Source organism: Oreochromis aureus, linkage group 8 (genome assembly GCF_013358895.1).
Source record: "Oreochromis aureus strain Israel breed Guangdong linkage group 8, ZZ_aureus, whole genome shotgun sequence".
Taxonomy (NCBI): Eukaryota; Metazoa; Chordata; class Actinopteri; order Cichliformes; family Cichlidae; genus Oreochromis; species Oreochromis aureus.
Window position 1 is genome coordinate 30,713,820 of NC_052949.1, and position 8,872 is coordinate 30,722,691.

The window sequence follows — 8,872 nt, forward strand, 5'->3', positions numbered from 1 at the left end:
AAATATATAAATATACAGAGGTTGGTAGTTGGACATGTGCAAAACAGTGGCATTAATGTACAGTATGGAGTGCATAATGTTGAAGTTCCAGTAGTGAAGGTGAGGTGTCTATGACGTGTTCAGCAGTCTGATGGCCTGGTGGAAAAAGCTGTCTCTCAGTCTGCTGGTTCGGGACCGGATGCTGCAGAACCTCCTTCCTGATGGAAGTAGTCTGAAGAGTTTATGGCTGAGGTGACTGGAGTCCTTGATGATCCTTCCCGCTTTCCTCAGGCACCGCTTCCTGTAGATGTCTTGGAGGAGGAAGCTCACCTCAATTATCCGTTCAGCACACCGCACTACTCTCTGGAGAGCTTTGCGGTTGTAAGCGGTGCTGTTGCCGTACCAGGTGGTGATGCATCCAGTGAGGATGCTCTCAATGGCACAGCGATAGAAGGTCCTGAGGATGCGGGGGCTCATGCCGAATCTCTTCAGTCTCCTGAGAAAGAAGAGGCGCTGCTGCGCCTTCTTCACTGTTTTGTTTGTGTGTACTGACCATGTGAGATCCTCAGCCAGATGTACACCAAGGAAGCGGAAGCTGCTCACTCTCTCCACAGCAGCGCCGTTGATGGTGATGGGGGTGTGTACTTCTCTGCACCTCCGGAAGTCCACTATCAACTCCTTTGTCTTTGTGACGTTGAGGGTGAGATGGTTGTCTTGACACCAGTGGGTCAGGCGCTGACCTCCTCCCTGTAGGCCGCCCTCATCACCGTTGGTGATAAGACCCACCACTGTAGTGTCATCCGCAAACTTCACAATGATGTTGGAGTTGTTAGTGGCCGTGCAGTCGTAGGTGTAGAGTGAGTACAGGAGAGGGCTCAGTACACACCCCTGTGGAGCACCAGTGTTCAGTGTGATGGGGGATGAGGTGATTCTGCCCAGTCTGACCACTTGGCGTCTGTCAGACAGGAAGTTAAGGATCCAGCTGCAGAGGGAGCTGCTCAGTCCTAGATCCTGCAGTTTCCTGTCCAGCTTCGAGGGAACGATGGTGTTGAATGCTGAGCTGTAATCTACAAACAGCATTCTCACATACGTGTCTCTCTTCTCCAGGTGTGACAGGGCAGTATGTAGTGTCAGGGCTATGGCATCATAAGTGGACCTGTTGTGGCGGTATGCGAACTGTAGGGGGTCCAGTGAGTCGGGTAGTGAAGAGCAAACGAAGTCCCTGACCAGCTTCTCAAAGCATTTGCTCACGACCCATCGTGAGGGCCATCGTCAGGGCTACGGGTCGCCAGTCGTTCAATGATGAGATGGTGGAGGATTTGGGTACAGGGACGATGGTGGCCATTTTGAAGCAGGCTGGGACTACAGACAGAGAGAGGGAAAGGTTGAAGATGTGTGTAAACACTCCAGCCAGCTGAGCCGCGCATGACTTGAGGACGCGGCCGGGAATCCCGTCCGGACCAGTAGCTTTGCGTGGGTTCACCCTCCTGAAGCCCTTCCGCACATCCTCTTCAGACACAGTGTGCGCACTGACGTCATCCGCGGTGTGCACACTATATATATTTTGTAGTTGTATCAGTGTCTGTATACAGTCAACTGGCTGTTGGATAAATTAAATAAAGTTCAACAGTATATTACAATGGTTATTATTTATATTCACATGGCATGGAGAATACTCAGAAAATAAAATAAATATTATGTTCTTTCTTCAAGTTAAATGAAGTGATCAAAAATCCAAAGAAGCTTTTGAGTTTGGCCTTTCTCCTTTTTTTCCTTAACTTCATTTTACAAAACCATCTCAGCTTCATCCCGTCTTTTTCTCATACTGCTTTAAAGTTCTGCATCTTGTCTCCTCGTGGAAGTTTCTGTTTTCAAACTCTGAATAAATGATTTGACTGGATGACTGTTAACACATAGGATGCTTTACAAAGCATGTGACTTTAAACTCAAGTTTTAAATTGCAGGTAGGCATCAGCAGCTTGAGTCAGGGTGGCTTTAATGTGTACAGACCAGAGGGTCTTTGAGGTCTACTTACTGGCTAGTTGTTAGTGACGAGACTGTTATTAATTATTATTTTCATAAAAGAAAGTGGTTTGTAAAGTTACATAGTGATGTATTAGCAATTGTAACCAAAGAGGAGTTCAAGGGATCAAAAATAGTTGGTTCTCTGTTAAAAAGGAAAAGGTCCCAATATGAGAATTTCTGATATTTACTGAGGGTCCTGTTACAAGCTCCTGAGCTAACCTTCTTTCATGATGCAAGCTGATAAGAAGAGAATCAATGAAAGTGGAGGAACTTTAACCCTCAGCCGAACTCTAACAAAGACTGACCGGGCTGTTTGGGCCTGAATGAAACTGTTGCAGTGATTGTGGATGAGAGGAGAGGAAGAAACTCTAGTCTCTGCAGAGTCACACAATAAATGTAGACTCAGCTGTTCCCTATTTTACAACATGATTTAATACAAACTTTGTATGATTTCTTTCCTCTTTTTTATATGCTGTATTGTTAGCAGAGCAGGGGTAAGATGCACTTCTATTTCTATACTTCTCCCACCATCTAGTGGTAACACTCTTGCATTACAAAACATACTGAATTCAAAATCCTGCTCCTCACATACAAGGTCTTAAATAATCAGGCCCCATCTTATCTTAATGACCTTGTAGTACCATATCACCCTATTAGAGCACTTCGCTCTCACACTGCAGGCCTACTTGTTGTTCCTAGAGTATTTAAAAGTAGAATGGGAGGCAGAGCCTTCAGTTTTCAGGCCCCTCTTCTGTGGAACCAGCTTCCAGTTTGGATTCAGGAGACAGACACTATCTCTACTTTCAAGATTAGGCTTCAAACTTTCCTTTTTGCTAAAGCATATAGTTAGGGCTGGACCAGGTGACCCTGAATCCTCCCTTAGTTGCTTCCCACCTCTGCCCTAGATCTATTGCAGTATAACTAAGTACAAACATGTCTCTATAAGTTGTGGTTGTGCTACTTCAGCATCTAGCTAGTGCCACAGAAGGGGAGCAAGTGTTTTTAAAATGTTAGGTAATTTCAAATGCAGCTTTTCTATCAGCTCAACAAATACCAACAAACACACAAACTGTTTGTCTGCAGTTTGTCTCACAGTGTGTTGCAGCCAAAGGTTCAGCTGCTGTATCTGACAGGGAGAGAAAAGAAAGAGAGCTAACTTCACTCAGAGATGCAGAAACATAAGAAAGACAGGAGAGGAAGAAGAGAGCTTAGAGTTAAAGGTACGGACTGCTCAGTGATGTTTGATGAAGTGTAAATTTAAGCTTACATCTAAGGTTTCTTGTTTTTAAATCAAATATTGGGTTTGTACATGTTACATTATGCTTTTTCATATTGTGAAACCTGCTGGAAAATAAACTGGGGTAAGCTAGCTGTGTTATTTAAAGGCTGCATGAAAACACTCTGCAGCTTAGTGCAGGATAGACAGGTTAGTTTGCTGCACTGTGATGGATTTAGATCAGCTGATCACAGCCTGTACAGTAGGAAAACCCACTGGAGCTTTCAATAGAAATTATCATGAGTTATAATTCTTTCCCTACATGAGCGATTTTCAGCTTCCCCCAGCTGCTGAATCCACTTTAAACCTTGACTGTACACACTGTCCTGTTCAGGGTCAGTCCCCCTCTGTACACAACAGACAACAGAAAACAGAGCTTCTTTTTCTCTGCTCATGTTCTACTGATGAGATAATTATGACAAATTTGGTCGCTCCCCCCTGAGCCTGGTTGCTTATAGGGAGTCATATGACTGTTTTCTCTGTAACTGCTATTTTCATTTGCTGCTATTTAAATTAAAAAAAAGAAATGCATTTATTTCAAATTCAGTTTATGAAAAAAAAATCCACATGAAATTAAAAAAAAAAAAATCAAATAGTTGGAATCTGCAGTTTGACACACTCTACACTCACTCGCTGGTTTTAAAGCTTAAATACAAATATGCACTGTACTGACTGAAGGTTTGTAAAGAAACTTTAAAGATGTGTCTCAGTCGAGTCCAAAGTGGCAGATTGTCTGTGGATAAACTACCAACAGATGGCAGTGCAAACATGTAGCACGCCAGCATTCAAGGCTGGAGAGGGACATCACAGCCTCACCAGCAATTTAAGGCTTGTGCATAAACATATGGTAATTTTGCTACTACTTTTATTATTATTATTGTTATAATTATTATTATTATTATTGCTATTACTATTACTATTATTATTATTATTATTATTATTATTATTATTGCTATTATTATTATTATTATTATTATTATTATTAGTTACCACATCAGTCTATGCAACATTTTGATTTAAAAAATCAAAGAAAAACAATACAAAACAAGACTGTATCAATAATATTTTAGTGGTAATGCCTGGTGGTTCTTCATGTACCAAATTCTGTATATAAAAATAATTTGTAAATCTTTGAAGCTCAGCTTGCACTCATGATGAAACTGAACATTTCAGTAGGACCAACGATACACGTTTCTTCTATTTATACTCCCACATGTCACAGACTATAAGCGTGTGTGTGTGTGTGTGTGTGTGTGTGTGTGTGTCTTTAATCACTCCATGCACAGAGGCACAGTTGGACAGAAAAAATAAGACCCAATAAGAGTGAATTCCTAGCGAGTGGTAAAAGCCTGCATTTATTTCCATTATTAATTATAGTCATTACTGTGTCTCCTCCTGCTGAGGGGAAGAAGAAGAGTGAGGGGAGGAGAAGAGGAGAGAAAAGAAAAAAGAATTATCACCTCCGAGTCTGAAACCATCCACAGCCTGAATAGAATCGGTCAACCTGCTGCCCCAAGTGGAGGGCTCAAGTATCTAGAGATCTTGATCATAAGCAGGGGTGCACATAAGTGGTCTGCAGGTGCGCATTCGCTGTCAAAATAAAAGACGCGCACCAGATAAGAAGTTGCAACGCGCGTTTGCGTACATATAAAAGACACTGTTTTTGTCTGCTAGAGTGGGATTTTCATGGCATATTCTGCACCACATCTCTGTGCGTTCATCATTTGTTTGAAGTCAGCTCACCTCCTGCAACCACTTTTCCAAGGATACACGCTTCTTTTGCGGTTCGGACTCCTTCTGACATTTCTTTGGAGGTGGAGGAACACCAAAGTAATTGCTTAAAGGAGCTTGATTCTTCGACATCTTTAAGAGTTCTAAACAAATGTCTGTCCTCCTCCAGAAAATCTTATGTATGCAAACGCGTGTTGAAACTTCTTATCTGGTGCGCGTCTTTTATTTTGACAGCGAATGCGCACCTGCGGACCACTTATGTGCACCCCTGATCATAAGTGAAGTGAGAAAGGACTGGGAGATTAAGCAGGGAGTCTCTTCCTTAGCAGTAGGGTGAGAAGTTCAATCATTTTGTAGGAACTCAGAGAAGAGCTGCTATTCTTCCCTATTGAAAGAGCCAGTTAAGGTGGTTCTGGGTCCCGAGTAGGATGCTTCCTTGATGACTCCAAGATGAGGCGTCTTGGGTGAAGAACCTGGGGCAGATCCAAGAGACACCAGAGATGTCTCTTGGATGGTTTTTGACCCAGATCCAAATAAGGTGCAGAAAATGGTTAGTTTGAAAATGTATGAGAGGGAATAGTTTGAACATAATTTGCTGTACACATGCTTCTGTGGATAAAAGCTCATTGCAAGAGGAAAGACATCTAAAGCTATGAACCTTAATGAAGTTTAGATTCATTTCAAAAATGCTGTGCAGTACCCGTCAGCTGCCTCTGGAGTCCCACAGGCTAACCAACCATGATAGTGATTCAGCTTATGACTCCAGTGTTCACCATCTGGTTCAGAGACCGCCATTCGCCACCACCAACAAGCAGCGCCAACAAGCACCGCCACCTTGTGGATCAGCTCCGAACATCTGCATCTACAGTGGAAGTGATGAACATGACCCGTTTGGACTCAGTGTGCTAAGCTTGCCTCAAAATGCTCTTGAAGTTCTGCCAGAGTTGGTAAATGAAGCTCTAGCAGAAGGTCATGTATGGGTGCAGCAGAGCCACCCAGTATCCTCCCTCACTACCTGCAAATATGCAAGTAAAAATAAATACATCTATTCATTATCAGTTGCAATTACTCTTTGCTCCAGGTTTGAACTTTTTAATGACGGTGATTTCTCCCTTCAGCTGAGAATAAAGACTCCAATAAGACAGTCTATAACTCGTTTGGCCTTCACTGTGACTTGTACAATTATCTGTTTCTTAATATAAATTATACATAAACTATGTACATTAATTTTCCATGAATCTCACTTTGGTGAGCTTGTTTTATGTTAGAGTAATGCTGCAAAGGAAAACTGCAATAGCATCAGGAGACACCAATAGCAGAGTAATAGTTACTGTAAGAGTAACTCTAGTAGAGTGAAACAAATCTGTACTCTGGCACAAAGGTGAAAGGTTATGTATAGTAAGATGTTTTTCAAGTCATTGTCAGGTGAAGGCTGGACAGCACTGCTTGTTATGCAGAGACACACACATTTGTTTACGGTGTGTTTTATGTTGGACTCCCATTGTGGGAGGCACAGCAACAACTCTTCCACATGTTAATACAAAGTTCCAGGATTTCAAGCTATTTTTGAGCCCCTTGAGAAAACTGTGGAGGGGTTCCTCTATTGTGGACCCTTAAATTAGCATTGTGATGTATTTATGGCAGTCCTGTGCAACGTTAACGTTTTGGGAGGAAAAATGATGGCACATTCGGTTGGGGGTAAAGACCCTGTAAATCTGGTGTCTTGCACTTAGCATGCTTTATTATGCAGACTGTTGAGCCTCCCATCAGGATCATCTTACTCCGAGCTCATGCTTGTTCTTTTTCCTTTAATTGTCTGCCTCCACTATTTTCCATCCGACTTGCTTAACCCATCTTCCTTTTTGCTCCACATATTTTTCCTCTGTCTTTAATTTTTAATTCCATTGCTCAACATTTTATTTAAAAATGACTGTTTTTATTTCAGTGTGTCACTGTACAGCATAACCTGCATGCTACAGTTCTAGATGAATGACATTTTGAGCATTCAAGGCCTGTAAGGACACTCTTTAAAAACCTGTGCATGCAAAACAAGGGGAGGAAAAAATCTCTCTCTATATAAACAGGAAAGCTCAAATTTCACTTAGCGAGAAAATCACTAAGCAATTAGAGTTAATTAGTGCTCAGTAAATATCTTGGTTTTGCTAGATGATAGTGGTTTATTGCCCCAATAATACAGAAAAATATAGATCCAACCTAAAGCTTTGAAACTGAGGACAGTGTGTTACATTATTCACAGCTCAACAGTACTTCTAGTTTTGAATTCATTCAGGAGCTACACTGTTGTGCTGTGGTATCCCCTGACTACCAGGTATATATATATATATATATATATATATATATATATATATATATATATATATATATATATATATATATATATATATAGGGCTGTTCGATATAACGATATATATCGGATGACGATATAAAACGCTCTATCGTTTCATTTTACGCTATCGTTTGTTTTCGTGGTGTCGCAAAATAAACTGTTTACGGCAATATTTTTTCATCATTTTGATGGTCACTGTAGCGGCTATATTAATTTCCTAAAGTTCTCTCTTTCTCTTATATTTAATATAACCACACTACAGAAGGACAAGCGCTTGTTTTTATGCGCTGTCGTTAGCAACAACGACGGTAAAACCACCTCGTGTCCGCTTGTTTATTTTCCACATAAACCTTTCACAATAAAGCTCAAGATCCTGTTGAGACTTTTCAAAATAAACTGAATCACGTGAAAGATGCAGAGTATTTACCGATGAGAAGCAAAAAGAGCCGCCAGGTGCTAAAAAATAAACCTTAGACTCAAACGTTAGAACAGGCTTTTCCCCGCAGCACGCTGTGTAATAAATACTCACAAAGAAAACGGCGGCCGTTACAACTTATGTCTAAAAATGTATCGTTTCATGCATCAGTTAAAACACGACTCCAGGTACGCGACGCCCAGCTGGAAACACTTCACGCAAGTCGAGCTGCCCGACATTCACAGAATTTACAGAAAATGTTACATTTTTGTGATTTATATCGTTATCGGACGATAGATGTCTTAATATCGGGATATGAGATGTTGGTCATATCGCACAGCCCTGTATATATATATATATATATATATATATATAAACCCTCTCGTCCCTCCAAGGCGGTCTGTGCAGTATCTTAGCTGTTCCTATGACTGCGCTCTTCTGGACAGATATCTCGGATGTTGTTCCTGGGATCTGCTGGAGCCACTCGCCTAGCTTGGGGGTCACTGCACCTAGTGCTCCGATTACAACTGGGACCACTGTTACCTTCACATTCTGATATCATTGCTGTATATCCTGGTGGTGTGGATCAGTGAATCAATGTCTCATTCACTCTTGGCATACAGCTTGATGTCATCAATGTACAGGAGTTGGCTGATGATTGCTCCCTTCCATAGTCAGTATTCGTAGCCAGTCTTGTCAATGATCTCACTGAGGGGGTTCAGGCCTCTGCAGAACAGCAGTGGGGACAGGGCATCTCCTTGGTAGATCCCGCACTTGATGGTGACTTGTGCTATGGGCTTGAAGTTGGCCTCCAGTGTTGTACGCCACATCCCCATTGAGTTCCTGATGAAGGCTCTTAGGGTCCTGTTGATCTTGTATAGTTCTAGGCATTCCAGGATCCAGGTGAGGGGCATCGAGTCATAGGCCTTCTTGTAATCAATCCAGGCAGTGCACAAAACCATGTCGGGGCCTGGTGCTGTCCAGCTCTTCATACTGGAGACCCTTTCTTGGATATCTGCCACTGTGATGGTTACTGGACCCTGTTCATGGAGGTTGCTGTTGTCTGCCCTTAGATCCACTAGCCACTGAGCGTTGCATC